The sequence below is a fragment of the Hyperolius riggenbachi genome, chromosome 6, assembly GCF_040937935.1.
Source record: "Hyperolius riggenbachi isolate aHypRig1 chromosome 6, aHypRig1.pri, whole genome shotgun sequence".
Lineage (NCBI taxonomy): Eukaryota > Metazoa > Chordata > Amphibia > Anura > Hyperoliidae > Hyperolius > Hyperolius riggenbachi.
In genome coordinates this window covers 209154477-209176490 of record NC_090651.1, presented here as the reverse complement: position 1 = coordinate 209176490, position 22014 = coordinate 209154477, and the positions used below count along the sequence as shown (strand labels likewise).

Sequence of the window (22014 nt, the reverse complement as noted above, 5' to 3'; positions counted from 1 at the left end):
ACTTTGCACATAGAAACGGCTACTAATGTTTTGTAATGGTCTCGCTCACATGTATGTGTATGCTGCACGCAGTTCTGTGCGTCACGCACAGAAACGGACGCAATGAAAGTCTATGGACGTGTATCAAAAACGCATACTATTGCGTTTTTTGCGTACGTTTCACTCTGCGTTTCCCATAATTCTTTCCTGTTTCCTGTGTGAAAAACGCAATACAAAACGCATTTGAACGCAAGAAAAACAAATGCAAACGCATGCGTTTTCAACTTGCGTTTTCTTTGCATTTCTATGCATTCTGCAAACGCGCATAGTCTAAACAGGGCCTTAACCCAGCCTCCCTCATTGTAAGTCCATGGTTTATTACATGGTCCACAAGCGTAGTACGAATTTCATTCGAAAGATTTTGTTGCCTTCTTTGTCCACGTCTTATGCCTCCTCCGGGTCTTCCTCTCCCTCTTCCTCTCCATCTACCTGCACCTTGTTCTGTATGGATGCTTCCTCCCATCCACACTCTCCCTCTTGCTCTGACACCATCCATTTTTGTTGAAGATAGGCATCTTGTTGCCTTTTTATAGTGTTTAAAAACCTGATTGGTGTGTGTATAATTATGCACTTGTGTGTTTGCACACCTGGTGACTGTGTTTAACCAATTGGCTCATTTGAGTGTTCATTTGAGAGCCTTTGCTTTGATATTGCAAGGAAGTGTCTATATGAATGATTTTTGAGTCAAATGTACACAAATTGTGTTTAGTGTTTTGAAAATCACTGTGTGTAGAGTTTTGCAAAAAGTGTGAAGCTGACAATGTGCTTATAGTTGTGCCTATTTGGGAATGTATTTTGCTCTTTGAGTGTTAGGTTCTGTAAATTGTGGGAAAGTTGTAATTTTAGTGTGTAAGCATTCAAAAAAAACTGTAAACAGTAGAGCGCCCTCTACTGTTTAAACTTCCCCCGGGAGGAAGTACAGTAAAGCTACAGCCCTGGAGCCCAGAGCGGAGAAGAAGACAGCGGAGACCAGGGGACTCGCGCCGGCCGGATCAGGTAATGTATGCGGGGGGGGGGGGGGGGGGGGGGGTGAAGGCGGCAGCAGCAGCAGCTCCACAGATGGGATTTCATGCTGACATCGATTCACAATCTGTTTGGAGTAAGGCACCATATGATCCCTCTCTGATCAGATTCGATCAGAGAGGGATCTATCTGTTGGTCGATCTGATGGCAAATCGACCAGTGTATGGCCACATTAAGACAGACTTGTACATGCCATTGTAGCTACTACTAAGGACCCAGTTGGTCAGAAACATGTCAGCTTGCATGCTGCCATATTTTTGCTATTTTTCTAAGATGATTTAAATACATGGATCTATGCTTTTAATCTGTAGAATGAGTGCGGAGGACTTTTTTGAATACAGTGCACTCCCGGCCACGGGCGCTTGCTGTAGGACGCATGCAGCTGGGCCAGCGCCTGCGCACTAATGCCTGACTACGGCAACGTAGAAGAGGCTGCCGACGGGCATTTAGGGTGGATATTTATTTAAACAAGCAAAAGGCGAGCAAGCATGTTAATGCACAAAATATGCAAATAAATACACAAGTGTGTTTAATGGGGAGGGAAGGCAAGGTCCTCGACCTATTACATGACTATATTAGATAAAAAGGAGAAAAGGGCACCTCCCTGAATACAACAAAGTAATGAGGCCTGAGCAAGGAGACTAATGCATGAAACCAAGAGTAAATGCAAAACTTTACTTTATTAATGCCGATATCAAAAAAATATATAAAAACAATTAAAAACAGGGCAACACCATACCCAGTCCAAAAAGCCCCTTATATGTTTAAAATAATCATAATCGTAAGCCCACCTGAGTGAATATCTAGACTGCACAATATTATATTACATATGAGAGATTATCAAAACTTGCGTGTGTCTGATGTGGGTCAACAGAACGGTATGAGAAATCGTTGAATTTAAATTTTGAATATGTTAGAACTGTGACACCACATAGAAAGACGCTGTTGTAAAAGACAATGCAGTTATAACAATAAGTCTCCTATCTTATGCATACATGGTAAGTGCAATGCAAAACTGCTTGTGAGAACAATAAGACCTCATGGAGGATAGATAATGGTGTTTGATACAAACAATGTATTATGGAGAAACAAGTGCTGTAAAGGATCAAGTATAACATAAGTGATGGGTCCCCCAGCAGCTTCGGCGGAACTAGTCGGACGGGCGCAGGAGCGCCCATGCAGCCGTCCCCAGTCCAGTCACATCTTTTTACTTGGTAAGCCTTGCCGCTTTTCTCCTGGTCTTCCGCTTTTTTCACCATGTCTCACCTTTTCACCCATCACTTATGTTATACTTGATCCTTTACAGCACTTGTTTCTCCATAATACATTGTTTGTATCAAACACCATTATCTATCCTCCATGAGGTCTTATTGTTCTCACAAGCAGTTTTGCATTGCACTTACCATGTATGCATAAGATAGGAGACTTATTGTTATAACTGCATTGTCTTTTACAACAGCGTCTTTCTATGTGGTGTCACAGTTCTAACATATTCAAAATTTAAATTCAACGATTTCTCATACCGTTCTGTTGACCCACATCAGACACACGCAAGTTTTGATAATCTCTCATATGTAATATAATATTGTGCAGTCTAGATATTCACTCAGGTGGGCTTACGATTATGATTATTTTAAACATATAAGGGGCTTTTTGGACTGGGTATGGTGTTGCCCTGTTTTTAATTGTTTTTATATATTTTTTTGATATCGGCATTAATAAAGTAAAGTTTTGCATTTACTCTTGGTTTCATGCATTAGTCTCCTTGCTCAGGCCTCATTACTTTGTTGTATTCAGGGAGGTGCCCTTTTCTCCTTTTTATCTAATATGGGCATTTAGGGTGGATCGGAGGGGCAGAGAGGAGAACGGGGGAGCGGTGGGTATCAGGACAGCTGCCAGTATATGCCTGCTCCCCTCATTTCTCCTTCTTCATTCGGCTCTGGTACCCTCACCCTGTAAACATTGGTAATATTACTGTACACGCACAGCACACAGCAATATTACCATGACCCCCGGTACTCCAGTAGTGTGACCATTACTACAGTATGACTTCAGTGTGACTACTTAGATATTTATCTAGACCCTGCTCTTATGTTTTTTCACATTTTCACAGTTAGTCCTTGTGCTGTTTTTATTAGCCCTAATAAAAGTTACGTTTTATCGGTTGCTCCCAGGGATCAGTGGATCCAGTGTTTGTGCTCTATAAAGCAACTATTCAGATTATTTTTTGTGTTTTGGCATTAGAAACAAACCAAAGATTCACATTTGTGTGTGGACTTATACATCTTTTTAGTCAGTGTTATATATGTAAATGGTCTAGTAGCAATAGGTATACTTGTGGTGTCCTTCGCTTCCTTCTCTTTGAAATTCTATCAATTAAGTCATTTCTTCTTATGTAACTCTCTGAATAATATTCTTCTACTGTTTGTGAATGGAGTCATTGACCCTAGGTACAGTCTAGCTCGCTCTGTTTGTCATTGCTGGACATGGCTCGGTTTACAGGCTACATACCCCTGTGGTGACTGTGTTGTGCTGAGAGATCTGCAGCTATTCTTGAGCTTTGCGTGCTTGGGGTTTGTTTTCCTATATAAGAAGTTTCATATATACAGTATATATATCGTAGGACTGTGTATGCTTGATATTATCAGAGTTTCGTTTTCCACCCTGGAGTCCTCTTTGTGCATTCTTGATGTATAAGAGCACCTTGTGTCTGCACAACCAGGGAGAAAAAGGACCGTAACTGCTTCTTCCATCATGTAAATAACAAATCCCAGCAAGAGATGGAATACCACTCCCTGGAATGTGCATTAGTATGCTAATGTATTCCCTTGAAGAAAGGAAGCAGAATTTTTTTAGATTTTTTTTTATTACACGTAGGGATCAGGAAAGACCCAAAAAGAACACCAGTGAAGCACTTCAGTAAAAAAAATAAAAATGCAAGGCTGTATTCACATAGCATACCTCCCAACTTTTTAAGATGAGAAAGAGGGACATTTAAGCCACTCCCCTGCCACCCCCATGATCACTCCCCATTACACCCCTAGTCACGCATACCATAAAGACTTCATAAGAAAAATATGTTGTTTTATATTTCAAACCACACTGGTCCTTTCTATCCTGGTTCATTTTCCTTCATATCAATCTATGAAAGTAAGAAATAGATCCATTTAAAGGATCGGAATAAAGTTTAGTGTCAAACAAACACATTTTTTTAGTAGAGAAATATATATATTTACACAGAAAAAGGGACAAAGTCCTGAAAGAGGGACAAATGAGGAGGAAAGAAGGACAGAGGGACACTGCTCCCAAAGAGGGGCTGTCCCTCCAAAAAAGGGACAGTTGGGAGCTATGACATACGATTAGCTTGGCATCCCCTTCCCAAGGTATGTCTCTGCCATTTGAAAGGCATTCTAGGGAAGTGATGGGCAGCATATTCCCATAGTGAATGGCACTTTAGGTATGCAGCATTTTGTGGCGGTCCATATCTGCTGCCCAGCGCAGTAAATTGACATCCTATATAATAAAACCCCTGTGTCCCTGAGTCCTCCAGTGTCCCTGTGTCCAGGGCTTCCAGGCCTGACAGTTTGCTGTCTGTGAACCTCATTGCATGTGGGATGTAACAGCTTTTTCCAACTGCCAAGCAAGCAACACCTTCCTGTGTACATATACTTCAGACAGCAGTGGGGGACAGGTGAGTGGGATGCACCTCTGTGCACATCACCAGAGAACTAGCCGCCGTGGCCCAGCACCTGTTTAACTGGCTCGCCTTTTTACTAGTTTTGTATATTCGCTTAGTGTCCCTTTTAACTGCCAGCTAAACTAGCCCATTGGATAAGCATGGTATGTAAACCATTTGGGCTCCATACCAAAATGAGATGAAGATGAAGTCATTCAGTTCATTCCGGGCCAGTGCCTTTTCCGAGGATATTGGCGTGGGAACTTTTTCTTAAAGTTACAGGTACACTGTTAATTAAGATTCATAAAGGACATTTTTCGTGGTTGTGTTTTTATTTCATTTAACTCTTTGTGGAAGAGTTAAATGGGAGGGGGATGGGCATCTGGGGCCCCCTTCTTAAAGGGGACTCCCAGATGCCACCATGAAACCCCCCCAGGGAGTTATCGCCCCCACCTCCTCCTGGGGCACCGGAGGTGGGGAAGAGCCCCTTGTCCATGGATTGGACAAGGGCTCCAGGGGGAGGGGAAGGCTTGGCCACCCCTCCTCCTGGAGCCCCCTCATACCATGGACCATGCGGGCTGGTATAGCTCAGGGTGGGAAGCCCCACTCGGCCAGGGCTCCGCATTCTGGCTATCCCAGCCTGCATGGGCGACGAGGAGTTAAAGAGGCCCGGGAGGGGGGACACCACGTCGTTTTTTTTTTTAATTTCCCACCAAAAAAAAAAGATGTGGTGCCCCCCTCCTGAGCCTCTTAAGCCCCTCGTCACCCATGCAGGCTGGGATAGCCAGAATGCAGAGCCCCGTCCGAGTGGGGCTTCGCACCCTGAGCTATACAAGCCTGCATGGTCCATGGTATGCTGGGGCTCCGGGGGGAGGGGAGGCCAAGCCTTCGCACCCCCCCCCCCCCCCCCAGAGCCCCTGTCCAATCCATGGACCCTTGCTCTTTTACATCAAGAATGCACAAAGAGACAAGGGGCTCTTCCCCACCGGTGCCCCAGGAGGAGGTGGGCGCGACAACTCCCTGGGGGGGTTCATAGCGGCATCTGGCAGTCCCCTTTAAGAAGGGGACCCCCAGATGCCCACCCCCCCTCCCAGGAGAAATGAGTATAGGGGTACAAATTACCCCTTACACATTTCCACAAAGGGTTAAATGAAATAAAAATACAACCACAAGAAAAATAATTTAATAATCTTAATTAAATACTTACCTGTACCTTTAAGAAAATGTTCCCACTCCAATATCCTCGGAAAAGGTCCCACGCCAATATCCTCTATCTTGTGATCTTCTGAAGTTGATTGAAGATCTCTGCCGCCCGCCGCCACACACAGCTCTCAGCTATACAAAGTATAGCTGAGAGCGTGCCCTATGTGGACGCTATACCGCCGTCTCCCGCTGTCCTCCGTGCCTCCCACACCTATTACCCTCCCCAGTACAGCGCTGCTGCCGATCGCAGCGCTGTAGATGTAAATAGATGCCGATTATGCCATCTAACAGTCTACCGAGCGGCGATCGCCGCTCGGAGACTGAAGGCGGGGCGGAGCTCCGACCCCAAGCAGGAGATGCGCGCGCAAACTGCAGCCCCAGGACTTGACGCCAATCGGCATTAGGCAGTCCTGGGGCTTCCGCCGCGGCCACACCCATGGGCGTGAGCGGTCCTAAGGTAGTTAACATCTCCTGCAAATTTGGTATTGCTAGGATGTAAGGGGCCTTTGCTATTAACTACTAAAGTCAGCGGGAATTGTTTTCCTAAGAACTGTCATTTACGCATTTAAAAATTCTTTTTTTCCTCTTGTTACCACTGTTCTTCTTAACATAACCTGAAAATTTGGTGTTTCTAGCTTTTAAGGGGGCTTTGCTATTAAACGTTAAATTCGGCGGGAAGACATATTTTCAAATGGCAGCAAAGCAAGACTTAAAATGATAAATGATGTTCAGGCAGGACAAAAAAAAGCAGGATTTAAAATTTTATTTAAAAATGTATTTACCTACTAGTGTTTGGACACCAGATGGTGGCAATAAAATAAGTAGCACATACGTAGGCTTTATTAAATTTAACAAGTGACAGTGCAGACCTTTCTTTATTTTGGTGACTGGTTTACTTTCAGTGACAATTTTTGGTATTTTTGTAGTAGCAAAAAAGTTTCTGTACCATGTTTCTGTACCATGTTATGTGGAATTTTTGTAGAAACAAAACACTGTAACTCGTTAAAAAAATAAGTGATTATCATCAGCAGATCAATAAGAATTACCAGGAGGCTCAGGAACACATCCCTGGAGTTGTCACTCGGCAAGAAGTATTATAGTTACCATGACATACAACTGAGCCAAGGGATTGCACATATTACAGCTAGAGTTGGGCCGAACGGTTCGCCTGCGAACGGTTCCATGCGAACTTCAGTGGTTCGCGTTCGCGTCCCGCAGGCGAAGTTTTGCGGAAGTTCGGTTCGCCCCATAATGCACCATGAGGGTCAACTTTGACCCTCTACATCACAGTCAGCAGGCCCAATGTAGCCAATTAGGCTACACTAGCCCCTGGAGCCACTCCCCCCCTAATAAAAGGCAGGCAGCGGCGGCCATTAAGCTCACTCGTGTGCCTGCGTTAGTGAGAGTAGGGCGAGCTGCTGCAGACTGTCTCTCATAGGGAAAGATTAGTTAGGCTTAGCTTGTTCCTGGCTGCATACCTGTTCTGTGAACCCACCACTGCATACCTGTACTGTGAACCCACCACTGCATACCTGTTCAGTGAACCCACCACTGCATACCTGTTCTGTGAACCCACCACTGCATACCTGTACTGTGAACCCACCACTGCATACTTGTTCAGTGAACCCACCACTGCATACCTGTTCAGTGAACCCACCACTGCATACCTGTTCAGTGAACCCGCCACTGCATACCTGTTCTGTGAACCCACCACTGCATACCTGTTCAGTGAACCCACCACTGCATACCTGTTCAGTGAACCTGCCACTGCATACCTGTACTGTTCAGTGAACCCGCCACTGCATACCTGTTCTGTTCAGTGAACCCGCCACTGTATACCTGTTCTGTTCAGTGAACCTGCCACTGTATACCTGTTCTGTTCAGTGAACCCGCCACTGTATACCTGTTCAGTGAACCTGCCACTGCATACCTGTTCTGTTCAGTGAACCCGCCACTGTATACCTGTTCTGTTCAGTGAACCTGCCACTGTATACCTGTTCTGTTCAGTGAACCCGCCACTGTATACCTGTTCAGTGAACCTGCCACTGCATACCTGTTCTGTTCAGTGAACCCACCACTGTATACCTGTTCAGTGAACTTGCCACTGTATACCTGTTCTGTTCAGTGAACCCGCCACTGCATACCTGTTCTGTTCAGTGAACCCGCCACTGTATACCTGTTCAGTGAACCTGCCACTGCATACCTGTTCTGTTCAGTGAACCCACCACTGTATACCTGTTCAGTGAACTTGCCACTGTATACCTGTTCTGTTCAGTGAACCCGCCACTGCATACCTGTTCTGTTCAGTGAACCCGCCACTGTATACCTGTTCAGTTAACCCGCCACTGCATACCTCTTGCGTTCAGTGAACTCGCCACTGTATACCTGTTCTGTTCAGTGAACCTACCACTGTATACCTGTTCTGTTCAGTGAACCCGCCACTGCATACCTGTTCTGTTCAGAGAACCTGCCACTGTATACCTGTTCTGTTCAGTGAACCCGCCACTGTATACCTGTTCAGTTAACCTGCCACTGCATACCTGTTGTGTTCAGTGAACCCACCACTGCATACCTGTTCTGTTCAGTGAACCCGCCACTGCATACCTGTTCTGTTCAGTGAACCCGCCACTGCATACCTGTTCTGTTCAGTGAACCCGCCACTGTATACCTGTTCAGTTAACCCGCCACTGCATACCTGTTGTGTTCAGTGAACCCGCCACTGTATACCTGTTCTGTTCAGTGAACCCGCCACTGCATACCTGTACTGTTCAGTGAACCTGCCACTGTATACCTGTTCTGTTCAGTTAACCCGCCACTGCATACCTGTTGTGTTCAGTGAACCCACCACTGTATACCTGTTCTGTTCAGTGAACCTGCCACTGTATACCTGTTCTGTTCAGTGAACCCGCCACTGCATACCTGTTCTGTTCAGTGAACCTGCCACTGTATACCTGTTCTGTTCAGTGAACCCGCCACTGTATACCTGTTCAGTTAACCCGCCACTGCATACCTGTTGTGTTCAGTGAACCCACCACTGCATACCTGTTCTGTTCAGTGAACCCACCACTGCATACCTGTTCTGTTCAGTGAACCCGCCACTGCATACCTGTTCTGTTCAGTGAACCCGCCACTGTATACCTGTTCAGTTAACCCGCCACTGCATACCTGTTGTGTTCAGTGAACCCGCCACTGTATACCTGTTCTGTTCAGTGAACCCGACACTGCATACCTGTACTGTTCAGTGAACCCGCCACTGCATACCTGTTCTGTTCAGTTAACCCGCCACTGCATACCTGTTGTGTTCAGTGAACCCGCCACTGTATACCTGTTCTGTTCAGTGAACCCGCCACTGCATACCTGTTCTGTTCAGTGAACCCGCCACTGCATACCTGTACTGTTCAGTGAACCCGCCACTGCATACCTGTTCTGTGAACCCGCCACTGCATACCTGTTGTGTTCAGTGAACCCGCCACTGTATACCTGTTCAGTGAACCTGCCACTGCATACCTGTTCTGTGAACCCGCCACTGCATACCTGTTGTGTTCAGTGAACCCGCCACTGCATAGCTGTTCAGTGAACCCACCACTGCATACCTGTTCTGTTCAGTGAACCCGCCACTGCATACCTGTTCTGTTCAGTGAACCCACCGCATCAGTGCGCATACCTGTGCAGTTAAGTGAACCCACCTACCTACGTGAGTGCACGCAGTGTGATATACTACTCCGTGCATACCCCATATGGACAAAACAGGTAGAGGAAGAGGTAGTGCCAGAGCCAGAGGAAGGCCACCCGGCAGGTCTGTGCGAGGTCGTGTAAATGTAATTTCGTGTGGACCTGGCCCACAGTACAGTGCTCGGAAGAAGGCACGTCCCATCACCTCCCAAGATTGTCAGGATGTGGTTGAGTATTTAGCGACACAGAACACCTCATCTTGCTCAGCCACCAGCGCTACTACTAGCACCACTTACGCTGCATTTGACACTTCGCAAGAATTATTTAGTGGTGAAATCACTGATGCACAGCCATTGTTGTTACAGCCAGATGAATTTTCACCAGCTCATATGTCTGAGTTACGCAGCAACACTATGGATGTAACGTGTAAGGAGGATGAAGGACCTACTGATGGTGCATGTTTGGATTTTTCTGAGGCAAGCGAAGCTGGGCAGGATGATTACGATGATGACGATGATACGGATCCTCTGTATGTTCCCAATAGAGGAGATGAAGAGGGGGACAGTTCAGAGGGGGAGTCAGAGAGTAGTAGTAGGAGAGAAGTTTCTGAAAGAAGCTGGGGCAGCTCTTCGTCAGAAACAGCTGGTGGCAGTGTCCGGCACCATGTATCGCCACCTATGTACAGCCAGCCAAATTGCCCTTCAGCATCAGCAGCTGAGGCCCCCATAGTGCCCACATCCCAGGGCGGCTCAGCGGTGTGGAAATTTTTTAATGTGTGTGCCTCAGATCGGACCAAAGCCATCTGTTCGCTCTGCCAACAAAAATTGAGCCGTGGAAAGGCCAACACTCACGTAGGGACAAGTGCCTTACGAAGGCACCTGGAGAAAAGGCACAAACAGCAATGGGATGGCCACCTGAGCAAAAGCAGCAGCAGCACACAAAAGAAAAGTCACCCTCCTTCTCCTCTTCCTCATTCAGGTGCATCATCTGCTTCTGCCGTTTTCTCCCTTGCACCTTCACAGGCACCCTCCTCCACTCCGCCTCTGCCCTTGAGCGCTTCCTGCTCCTCTGCCCACAGCAGCAGTCAGGTGTCCGTGAAGGAAATGTTTGAGCGGAAGAAGCCAATTTCGGCCAGTCACCCCCTTGCCCGGTGTCTGACAGCTGGCGTGGCGGAACTGTTAGCTCGCCAGCTGTTACCATACCGGCTTGTGGACTCTAAGGCCTTCCGTAAATTTGTGGCCATCGGGACACCGCAGTGGAAGATTCCAGGCCGCACTTATTTTTCTAGAAAGGCCATACCCCAACTGCACCGTGAAGTTGAGAGGCAAGTGGTGTCATCTCTTGCGAAGAGCGTTGGGTCAAGGGTACACCTGACCACGGATGCCTGGTCTGCCAAGCACGGGCAGAGCCGCTACATTACATACACAGCCCATTGGGTCAACCTGGTGAACGATGGCAAGCAGGGCGCAGCGGACCAAATTGTGACACCTCCACGGCTTGCAGGCAGGCCTCCTGCCACCTCCTCTCCCCCTGCTACATGCTCTTCGCTGTCCTCCTCCTCCTTGGCTGAGTGGCAGTTCTCCTCTCCAGCTACACAGCCCCAGCTCCGCAGGGCCTATGCTGCATGCCAGGTACGACGGTGTCACGCCATCTTAGACATGTCTTGCCTCAAAGCGGAGAGTCACACTGGAGCAGCTCTCTTGGCTGCTCTTAAGAAACAGGTGGATGAGTGGCTGACCCCGCACCACCTGGAGATAGGCAACGGGGTGTGCGACAACGGCAGCAATCTGCTTGCCGCTTTGCATATGGGGAAGCTGACACACATACCCTGCATGGCACATGTCATGAATCTAGTTGTTCAAAGATTTGTGTCAAAGTACCCTGACTTAGCGGATGTCCTGAAGCAGGCCAGGAAGTTCTGTGGGCATTTGAGGCGGTCTTACACAGCCATGGCACGCTTTGCGGAAATTCAGCGGAAAAACAACTTGCTGGTGAGACGCCTGATTTGCGATAGCCCGACTCGCTGGAATTCGACCCTGCTCATGTTCTCCCGCCTGCTAGAACAGAAGAAAGCCGTCACCCAGTACCTCTACAACTACAGTAGAATGAAACAGTCTGGGAAGATGGGGATGTTCTGGCCCGACAACTGGACACTGATGAGAAATGCATGCAGGCTCATGCGGCCGTTTGAGGAGGTGACCAACCTGGTGAGCCGCAGTGAAGGCACCATCAGCGACTTGATTCCCTACGCTTACTTCTTGGAGCGTGCTGTGCGTAGAGTGGCGGATGAAGCTGCGAATGAGCGTGACCAGCAACAGTTACGGCAGGAACAGGCATGGGACCAATTTTCATCAGACCCAGCTGTTTCCTCAACACCTGCGGCAGCACAGAGGGGGGAGGAGGAGGAAGAAGAGAAGTCGTGTGCAGAAGATGAGTCAGACTCAGAGGATGATGAGCAAGGTGTTTCTTTGGGGGAGGAGGAGGAGGGGACGGCGGCAGGAGAACAACCGCAGCAGGCGTCGCAGGGGGCTTGTGCTGCTCAACCTTCCCGTGGTATTGTTCGCAGCTGGGGGGAGGAGGTTGACTTACGTGACGTCACTGAGGAAGAGCAAGAGGAGATGCATGGTACATCTGGATCCGACTTTGTGCAGATGTCGTCTTTTATGCTGTCATGCCTGTTGAGGGACCCCCGTATGAAAAACCTCAAGGGGAATGAGCTGTACTGGGTGGCCACACTACTAGACCCTCGGTACAGGCACAAAGTGACGGACCTGTTACCAACTCACCTGAAGGTGGAAAGGATGCAGCACATGCAGAACAAGCTGGCAACTATGCTTTACAATGCCTTTAAGGGTGATGTGACAGCACAACGCCAGCAAGGTACCACTGCCACTAATCCTCCTCCCGTGTCCACGCAGTCAAAGACAGGACGCTCCAGCGATCTCATGGTGATGTCGGACATGCAGAAGTTCTTTCGTCCAACGCCTCGCCGTAGCCCTTCCGGATCCACCCTCCACCAACGCCTGGAACGGCAGGTAGCTGACTACCTGGCCTTAAGTGTGGATGTAGACACTGCTGTGAACAGCGATGAGGAACCCTTGAACTACTGGGTGCGCAGGCTTGACCTGTGTCCAGAGCTGTCCCAATTTGCCATCCAACTTCTCTCCTGCCCTGCCGCAAGCGTCCTGTCAGAAAGGACCTTCAGCGCAGCTGGAGGCATTGTCACTGAGAAGAGAAGTCGCCTAAGTCACAAAACTGTTAAGTACCTCACCTTTATCAAAATAAATGAGGCATGGATCCCGGAGGGCTGCTGCCCGCCCCAAGACTAAGTCAGTCCCCGCACACACAGCATCTCTGCCTGCACGCCGTGTGACTGGCTGCCTGGCCTGCCCCAAGAAGACTAAGTCGCTCCCAGTCCCTCCACACAGCATGTCTGCCTGCAGGCCGCTTGACTACCTTCTCCGCCACCACCAACAGGGTCCGGGACTCCAGGCGGATTGCTGAATTTTTTAGGCCGCTGCTAGCAGCGGCCGCTGTAATAATTTTTCTGGTGCGTGTACATGACTGCCTAATTTTTCTGGCTGCACTGCGGGCAGCTGCAACAAGAAAAGAAAAGGCATGTACATGCGCCCATTCCCCTTCGTGATCATTACCTTGCCGTGGTGAAGGGGCTTGCGTATCACAATGAAGCAATGACCGGCGCCTAGATGAGTGTCTCGGGGGGCACACCCACGATAATAAGGTCGTTGCCTCATTGTGGTCAGACCAAATTTGATCAGCTGGACAGTCACTGTTCTGTCATTCACCTACATCAGCCAGGCGACCATATGGGCTGTAAAGCCACCAAAACCTGCACTCTCGCCATGGTGCGCACCAGTCCAGCACGGCCGTCACTACACAAACAGCTGTTTGCGGTGCGTTACCCGGTGAGTTTGGTGTGTCAGTGTGAAGCAGTACCTTAATTACACTCCCTGATTGATGTATACACATGCAAGATGTTTTAAAGCACTTTAGGCCTTTGACGCTGCTTTGCGTCAAATCCAGATTTTTCCCGGGGATTTTTGGCATGTATCCCACTCCTCCACCTGGGGGTCCAGGTGTTAGACCCCTTGAAACATCTTTTCCATCACTTTTGTGGCCAGCATAATTTTTTTTTTTTCAAAGTTCGCATCCCCATTGAAGTCTATTGCGGTTCGCGAACTTTTACGCGAACCGAACCTTCCGCGGAAATTCGCGAACCCGGTTCGCGAACCGAAAATCGGAGGTTCGGCCCCACTCTAATTACAGCTTCTCGGCTCAGTGCTGTCATGATTACCATGAAGTGGTAATGTAAGCTCAAATTCTGCAGGCTATAACACCTTTAGAGCTGCAGTCAGCTGCTACTGCAGCTACACATAGCTCCATTAAAGGGAAACAGCATTACTGGCCATCCAAAGGTCCCAATGAAAGCTTCTTCATACATACTGTATCCTACTAATATAATAAATGGGAAAGTTCGGATGTTTGGATGTTTGTTACTCGATCACGCAAAAACGGCTGAACGGATTTGAATGAAATTTGGCACACACATAGTACACTACCTGGAATAAAGTATAGGATACTTTTTATTCCCATAACCAAAAAGAGACAAATACAAATTTCACTGGAAAATGTAAACTGCAGCCATTCTTACACTATTACACTGGAGGTGTGTTTAGCTTCTAAGGGTAGAAAGGTTAATTTGCATATATTCAGCAGTGTTGCACTGGGAGACATCTCAAGCTCACTCCAACCTGAATTATCGCAAATTCTTTCTGTTTGAAGAAAGCAAACTTTTGTTTTTCTTAACATCTTAGTAAGGGGGCTTTTAGGACCATTGTAGTCCCTCACACACTCCAATGAGTTCTGGGTCACCATTAGTGATGGGCGAACAGTGTTCGCCACTGTTCGGGTTCGCCCGGATTTTGGCCTGTTCGGGTTCGGTTCGGCACCCCCCGAACACCTCATGGTGTTCGGGAACAGGCCTACTTTGTTCGGCCGAACACAGCCGTGTCCGGCCGAACATAGCCCCCTATAGGGTCCCAGCATAAAGGGAGAGCATGCCCCGAGCGCGGGGGGGGGGGGGGGGGGGGGTCGGAAATGCCCCCCCTCCCCTCCCCGCTAAGCTCTCCCTTTTGCCGGTTCCCTATACTGTTAAATTTAAGCCCCCCAAAAGTACCTGAGGAGGAGGGCAGGAAGCGGGCAGCCGGAGATGCTAGGCGCTAGTATCATCTGGTACTTCCGCCCTCTCTTGACGCACTTCCTGTTTACATTTGAAGTCGCGTCAAGAGAGCGCAGAAGTACCGCGATGACGCGTACGAGGGTACGTGTCATCATGTAGATGACGCGTACCCTCGTTCGCGTCATCGCGGTACTTCTGCGCTCTCTTGATGCGACTTCAAATGTAAACAGGAAGTGCGTCAAGAGAGGACGGAAGTACCAGATGGTACTAGCGCCTAGCATCTCTGGCTGCCCACTTCCTGCCCTCCTCCTCAGGTACTTTTGGGGGGCTTAAATTTAACATTATAGGGAAACGGCAAAAGGGAGAGCTTAGCGGGGAGGGGTGGGGGGCATTTCCGACCCCCCCCCCCCGCGCTCGGGGCATGCTCTCCCTTTATGCTGGGACCCTATAGGGGCCCCAAAGGGACATGTTCGGGTTGGGTTCGGGGTTCGGCTCGAACATGCCGAACATCAGGGGCATGTTCGGCCGAACCACCCCGAATCCGAACATCCAGATGTTCGCCCAACACTAGTCACCATGAGCTTGCTGGTTAGTATGTACCTCTCGGTGTTACAAGCCCTACTGCATAGAGCCAAATTAATCCATGTCGTGCACTGATGAGGATCAAACAATCCAAAACAGTCTGTATGCATGTTGGATTATTATGGCTCTGTACAAATTAACAAGCTGACACATCATTGCATTCCAGCGGTTCTGGAGGTGTGTTTAGCTTCTAAGGGGTAACGATGGTTAATTAGCATACATTCAGCAGTGATGCACTGGGAGACATCTCAAGCTCACTCCAACCTGAATTATTGCAAATTCTTTCTGTTTTAAGAAAGCAAACTTTTGTTTTTCTTACACTGTTAATGGTAGGGTTCTCAAACTTTGCACAGTTGGTCGTTGGGTGACTATGATTATTATTCAGAAAGGTGGGAGGAGCCTATAAAAGCCAATCAAAATTCACCAATTGATTTTCAAGGGGAATATTTACATTTCTGCCATTCTTGCACTGTTAATGGCACAAGCCTCAAACCTGGTATAGTTGATCATTGGGTGACTTGGGTTCAATTTCAGAAAGGGGGTGGAGCCACAAATAGCCAATCAGATTTGTTTCATTCCAATGCAAATTATTGTTGCCAAACACCGCAAAGCTCACAAACTTGGTAATTGAGTAATTGATTAATTGTGTGTTAGGGTTAGGAAAGTGGGCACAGCCAGCACCAGCCAAATACATAAGCGGGCAACGCAGGGTCATAAGTGGGCGGAGACAAATACAAATTTTACTGGGAAAATGTAAACAGCAGCCATTCTTACACTGTTAATGGTAGGGTTCTCAAACTTTGCACAGTTGGGTACTGGGTGACTGGCGTTAATATTCAGAAAAGTGGGTGGAGCCTACAAAAAAACAATCAAAAATTACCTATTGATTTTTCAGGGGAATATTTCTTTGCTGCCATTCTTGCACTGTTAATGGCACAAGCCTCAAACCTGGTACAGTTGATCATTGCGTGACTGGGGTTTAAATTTATATAAGGGGGTGGAGCCCCAAACAGCCAATCTGATTTGTTTCATTTTAATGCAGGTTATTGATGCCAAAGACCGCAAAGCTCACAAACTTGGTCATTGAGTAATTGAGTATTTGTGTGTTAGGGCAGTGGCGTCCCTACCATGGGGCGGCCAGGAGCGCTCCGCTCCGGGTGTCAGCTCCAGGGGGGGTGTCATCAAGGCCTCCCCAGAAGCCTTGATGACACAGGAGGGGAAGCAGCGCTGAAGGAGGGGTGGCAGCGTCGGCGGGGAGGGGGGAAATACCCCCCCCACATCTCCCTCACCTGGGTCCCCTCCTTCGGCGCTTCCCCTCCACGATTGCTGGCAACGGACACTGACAGGGCGGCTGATAGCCGCCCTCAGTTTACCCGAGCAGGGCTACGGGAAGATGGCCGCCGACGCCCGCACTGGAGACAAAAATAGACGGCAAGATGGCCGCAGACGCCATCCTGCCGTCTATTTTTGTCTCCAGTGCGGGCTTCGGCGGCCATCTTCCCATAGCCCTGCACTGATGACGCAGCAGGAGACGGCGCGGGACATTCAAGAGGAGCTGCGGAGAGAGAGGCTGCCTGGGATTCGGAAGAGAGGTTTCATCTGCAGGTAAGTGAATGTTTTTTTTTTCTTTTACAGGTGCACCGGCCACCCACCGCTGCTGCCCACCTACCCACCGCTGCTGCCCACCTACCCACCACTGCTGCCCACCTACCCAGCAGGCTACCCAGCAGGCTACCCATCACTGCTGCCCACCTACCCACCGCTGCTGCCCACCTACCCACCACTGCTGCCCACCTACCCACCAGGCTACCCAGCAGGCTATCCACCACTGCTGCCCACCTACCCACCGCTGCTGCCCACCTACCCACCGCTGCTGCCCACCCACCCACCACTGCTGCCCACCTACCCACCAGGCTACCTAGCAGGCTACCCACCACTGCTGCCCACCTACCCACCGCTGCTGCCCACCTACCCACCACTGCTGCCCACCTACCCAGCAGGCTACCCAGCAGGCTACCCACCACTGCTGCCCACCTACCCACCGCTGCTGCCCACCTACCCACCACTGCTGCCCACCTACCCACCAGGCTACCCAGCAGGCTACCCACCTCTGCTGCCCACCTACCCACCGCTGCTGCCCACCTACCCACCACTGCTGCCCACCTACCCACCACTGCTGCCCACCTACCCACCAGGCTACCCAGCAGGCTACCCACCGCTGCTGCCCACCTACCCACCGCTGCTGCCCACCTACCCACCACTGCTGCCCACCTACCCACCAGGCTACCCAGCAGGCTACCCACCACTGCTGCCCACCTACCCACCGCTGCTGCCCACCTACCCACCGCTGCTGCCCACCTACCCACCACTGCTGCCCAGATACCCAGCAGGCTACCCAGCAGGCTACCCACCACTGCTGCCCACCTACCCACCGCTGCTGCCCACCTACCCACCACTGCTGCCCACCTACCCACCAGGCTACCCAGCAGGCTAACCACCACTGCTGCCCACCTACCCACCGCTGCTGCCCACCTACCCACCACTGCTGCCCACCTACCCACCACTGCTGCCCACCTACCCACCAGGCTACCCAGCAGGCTACCCACCACTGCTGCCCACCTACCCACCGCTGCTGCCCACCTACCCACCGCTGCTGCCCACCTACCCACCACTGCTGCCCACCTACCCAGCAGGCTACCCAGCAGGCTACCCACCACTGCTGCCCACCTACCCACCACTGCTGCCCACCTACCCACCAGGCTACCCAGCAGGCTACCCACCACTGTTGCCCACCTACCCACCGCTGCTGCCCACCTACCCACCGCCGCTGCCCACCTACCCACCACTGCTGCCCACCTACCCAGCAGGCTACCCAGCAGGCTACCCACCACTGCTGCCCACCTACCCACCACTGCTACCCAGCAGGCTGCCACCTACCCACCAGGCTACCCACCACTGCTGCCCACCTACCCACCACTGCTGCCCACCTATGCACCACTGCTGCCCACCTACCCACCAGGCTACCCAGCAGACTGCCCACCTACCCACCAGGCTACCCAGCAGGCTGCCCACCTACCCACCACTGCTGCCCACCTACCCACCACTGCTACCCAGCAGGCTGCCCACCTACCCACCAGGCTACCCAGCAGGCTGGCCACCTACCCACCACTGCTGCCCCCCTACCCACCAGGCTACCCACCTACCCACCATGCTACCCACCTACCCACCACTGCTGCCCACCTACCCACCAGGCTGCCCACCTACCCACCAGGCTACCCAGCAGGCTGCCCACCTACCCACCACTGCTGCCCCCTACCCACCACTGCTACCCAGCAGGCTGCCCACCTACCCACTAGGCAATCAGGCTGCTCACCCTTCACCACCTACCCACCAGATTTCTGGTCAAATCTGCCGACATGATTGAATGTATTTTCTTGTGAAATCTGCTCACATAACGTGTAATGTCTGGTGAAATGTTCTCACATTACGTGTATTTTATGTTGAAAGCTTCTGACATTTTGTGTATTTTCTGGAGAAAAGCTGCGCAATGATGTGAATTTTCTGGAGAAAGGTTGACTAAAACTTGGGTGCACTTTTAAATTAGCTCCGCCCCATCCGGTCATAGCCACGCCCATTTTTTCGCCACGGCGCCCTTTGCGCGCCGCAGGTGGTGTACCGTTAGGGGGGTGTCTTTCAATAGCTAGCACCGGGTGTCAAATGCCCTAGGTACGCCACTGTGTTAGGGTTAGGAAAGTGGGCGCAGCCAACACCAGCCAAATACCTAATCGGAGACAAATACAAATTTCACTGAGAAAATGTAAACTGCAGCAATTCTTACACTATTAATGGTAGGGTTCTCAAACTGAGATTAATATTCAGAAAAGTGGGTGGAGCCTACAAAAGCCAATCAAAATCCACCTATTAATCTTTAAGGGGAATATTTAATTGATGCCATTCTTGCACTGTTAATCACCTGTACCTGGTACAGTTGGCCATTGGGTGATTGGGGTTCAAATTCAGAAAAGGGGTGGAGCCACAGCCAATCAGATTTATTTTATTTCAATGCAAATTATTGATGCCAAAGACCGCAAAGCTCACAAACTTGGTCATTAAGTAATTTTGTGTTAGGGTTAGAAAAAGTGGGCGGAGCCAGCACCAGCCAAATACATACCTGGGCAATATCGAGTCTTCAGTGGGCAGAGACAAACACAAATTTCACTGGGAAAATGTAAACTGCAGCCATTATTACACTATTAATTGTAGGGTTCTAAAACGTTGCACAGTTGGTCACTGGGTGACTGGGATTAATATTCATAAAAGTGGGTGGAGCCTACAAAAACCAATCACAATTCACCTATTGATTTTCTAGGCAAATATTTAATTGCTTCCATTTTTGCACTGTTAATGGCACAAGCCTCAAACCTGGTACAGTTGATCTTTGGGTGACTGGGGTTAAATATTTAGAAAAGGGGTGGGGCCACAAACAGCGAATCAGATGTGTTTCATTTCAAAGAAAATTATTCATGCCAAAGACCACAAATCTCACAAACTTGGTCATTGACTATTGACAATTGTGTGTTAGGGTTAGAAAAAGTGGCCACAGCCATCAGCAGCCAAATACATACCCAGGAAACATTAGGACATCAGTGGATGGAGAAAAATACAAATTTTACTGCCAGAATGTAAACTGCAGCCATTCTTACACTGTCTGTCAATGGCAGGGTTCTTAAACTTTGCACAGCTGGTCACTGGGTGACTGGGATTAATATTCAGAAAAATGGGTGGAGCCTACAAAAGCTAATCAAAATTCACCTATTGATTTTCAAAGGAGTGGAGCCACAGCCAATTAGATTTATTTCATTTCAATGCCAATTATTGATGCCAAAGACCGCAAAGCTCACAAACTAGGTCATCATTGAGTAATTGTGTGTTAGGATTAGTGTTGGGCGAACATCTAGATGTTCGGGTTCGGGCCGAACAGGCCGAACATGGCCGCGATGTTCGGGTGTTCGACCCGAACTCCGAACATAATGGAAGTCAATGGGGACCCGAACTTTTGTGGTTTGTAAAGCCTCCTTACATGCTACATACCCCAAATTTACAGGGTATGTGCACCTTGGGAGTGGGTACAAGAGGAAAAAAAAATTAGCAAAAAGAGCTTATAGTTTTTGAGAAAATCGATTTTAAAGTTTCAAAGGGAAAACTGTCTTTTAAATGCGGGAAATGTCTGTTTTCTTTGCACAGGTAACATGTTTTTTGCCGGCATGCAGTCATAAATGTAATACATATAAGAGGTTCCAGGAAAAGGGACCGGTAACGCTAACCCAGCAGCAGCACACGTGATGGAACAGGAGGAGGCGCAGGAGGAGAAGGCCACGCTTTGTGAGATACAACAACCCCGGCCTTGCATGAGGGCAAGAAGCGTGCGGATAGCATGCTTTGTACCGCCATGCAGTCATAAATGTAATAAAGATAAGAGGTTCCATAAACAGGGACCGGCAACGCTAACCCAGCAGCAGCAGCAGCAGCAGACGTGATGGAACAGGAGGAGGCGCAGGAGGAGAAGGCCACGCTTTGTGAGACACAACAACCCAGGCCTTGCATGAGGACAAAAAGCGTGCGGATAGCATGCTTTTTACCGCCATGCAGTCATAAATGTGATAAAGATAAGTGGTTCAATAAACAGGGACCACGCGGCAACGCTAACCCAGCAGCAGCAGACGTGATGGAACAGGAGGAGGCGCAGGAGGAGAAGGCCACGCTTTGTGAGACACAACAACCCAGGCCTTGCATGAGGGCAAGAAGCGTGCGGATAGCATGCTTTGTACCGCCATGCAGTCATAAATGTAATAAAGATAAGTGGTTCAATAAACAGGGACCACGCGGCAACGCTAACCCAGCAGCAGCAGACGTGATGGAACAGGAGGAGGCGCAGGAGGAGAAGGCCACGCTTTGTGAGACACAACAACCCAGGCCTTGCATGAGGGCAAGAAGCGTGCGGATAGCATGCTTTGTACCGCCATGCAGTCATAAATGTAATAAAGATAAGTGGTTCAATAAACAGGGACCACGCGGCAACGCTAACCCAGCAGCAGCAGACGTGATGGAGCAGGAGGAGGCGCAGGAGGAGAAGGCCACGCTTTGTGAGACACAACAACCCAGGCCTTGCATGAGGGCAAGAAGCGTGCGGATAGCATGCTTTGTACCGCCATGCAGTCATAAATGTAATAAAGATAAGTGGTTCAATAAACAGGGACCACGCGGCAACGCTAACCCAGCAGCAGCAGACGTGATGGAACAGGAGCAGGCGCAGGAGGAGAAGGCCACGGTTTTTGAGACACAACAACCCAGGCCTTGCATGAGGACAAAAAGCGTGCGGATAAAGCAGCAATGCTTTTTGACGCCATGCAGTCATAAATGTAATACAGATGAGAGGTTCAATAAACAGGGACCGGAAACGCTACACCATCCCAGATGTTCATTGGTCATGTTACTTGGTTGGGGTCCTGGAGTGTTGCGTAGTCATTTCCAATCCAGGATTGATTCATTTTAATTTGAGTCAGACGGTCTGCATTTTCTGTAGAGAGGCGGATACGCCGATCTGTGACGATGCCTCCGG

At 49.5% G+C, this 22014-nt stretch overlaps 1 long non-coding RNA gene across 1 annotated transcript in view; it reads left to right on the top strand.

Moving 5' to 3' along the window:
- Positions 1-4717: 4717 nt before the first annotated feature.
- Positions 4718-22014, top strand: part of LOC137522640 (uncharacterized) — a 61811-nt gene continuing 44514 nt past the window's right edge. Inside the window, exon 1 of the long non-coding RNA XR_011022371.1 lies at positions 4718-4753. This is a non-coding gene — a long non-coding RNA (uncharacterized lncRNA). The remainder of the gene's footprint in view (positions 4754-22014) is intronic.